General features: G+C 48.3%; 1 protein-coding gene across 1 annotated transcript in view; it reads right to left on the reverse strand.

Annotated features, from left to right (window-relative positions):
* robo2 (roundabout, axon guidance receptor, homolog 2) overlaps positions 1-1,552 on the reverse strand; it is a gene marked incomplete at both ends in the record, with an annotated part of 341,250 nt that overhangs the window by 84,719 nt on the left and 254,979 nt on the right.

Raw genomic sequence — 1,552 nt, forward strand, 5'->3', positions numbered from 1 at the left:
GCTCTCGCTGTGATGTAACGTGTGGGCGCTCAGCAGTCACACTCAGGGACTCATGGTGAGAGCTGAGCTTGAACAGGACTGAGGCTGGCCTCACCGCCCTCTGCTCTTACACAAGCACCGCTGGAGACGCTCTCACTCAGGCGGGTTACACAACAACCTTTACGCGTTCCAATGAACACGGCCTCCTCTGCGACTGTAAAATATGCACTTTACAACCCAATAATAATAAGGGGTCAGTAGACAGGGAAATGAGCTCGACTGAGAGTTTGGATGAAACCGTAACTGCGACTTGGGAAGAATAATAGAGTCGTATAAAAGTGGACAAACTTTCACAAGAGGGACTATAGTCTGTGCAGACGGGGCCCTGCTATCTGCACTCCCTCTCAGGCTGGATAGCCTCACGCCTCATAGCCCACAGGATGCATCCAAATCTCTCAGGCCTGCTGCTTTCAGCATGGAGGACAGTGACGCATAGGCTCCCATTAGGGCTCTATATAAATGAGTTGAGTTGTGCTAGCAATGGAGGCTGCTGTGTGTGTGTGTGTGTGCGTGTGTGTGTGTGTGTGTGTGTGTGTGTGTGTGCGTGCGTGTGTGTGTGTGTGTGTGTGTGTGTGTGTGTGTGTGTGTGTGTATGTGTGCGTGCGTGCGTCTGGCCTGAACCTCTGCCCTCACACACTGCTCTCTCTGCAGTCTCCAGACCCCTCCACTCCCCTCACCACATCACCTCACACCACATTCATCCCCAAGACAGCCTGTGGAGAGGCTTCGTTCTTCGCTCTCGCTCTCTCTCTCTCTCTCTCCCTCTCTCCCTCTCTCTCTCTCTCTCTCTCTCTCTCTCTCTCTCTCTCTCTCTCTCTCTCTCTCTCTCTCTCCGTCGATCAGTCATCAGGTTTTCTGTATTGATGTAACTCAGACACATGACTGATGGAAAGATGATACGCTTGCTGATTAGCTTAGAGTGGCTTGTCTTGATTTTTCTCTGATTCGTAAATAAACGGCCATGGCTGTGACCCCCCTCGGGGTCCGGCTGTGTTGATCGGACTGTTCCAAGGCACACACAGCTAGAGGAATAAAACCACATTCAGCTAGGCCTCGGCCTCTGGAAATGGTTCTGGTTAATTAAGAATATTAAAGAGAAACTTCAGCCTGTATCCCTAGACCTTCCGCTGCTCAAATAACTCCCAGTTTCAAATAATGTTCTGAACTGAAATATTTCTTCAGTAGGGATTTTTAATCAGTCATCTATATATAGGAACAACATTGTCATGATTAAACACATAACTTCCAGTGCATTATATTGCATATGTGAAGACTCTGATTTCAAAACAATGCATGTAACTCTGTACAAAACCTTTAGTGTTTTGTAATGGAGCGTTCCTTAGAAAACATATTGTTTCACAGGAAATCAAAAGCCAATCAAGACAGCACTGCACCCTGCTGACACACAGCATATGGGCTTTCAGCAGGCGATCTAATCTCATTTGATCTCATCTAGTCTAGTCATGCACCACCACCCAGCAGAAAGCAGAGCGAGAGCGCTCCCCAGGTTTCC

This window comes from Sprattus sprattus, assembly GCF_963457725.1.
Source record: "Sprattus sprattus genome assembly, chromosome: 9".
In the NCBI taxonomy this organism is placed as follows: domain Eukaryota; kingdom Metazoa; phylum Chordata; class Actinopteri; order Clupeiformes; family Clupeidae; genus Sprattus; species Sprattus sprattus.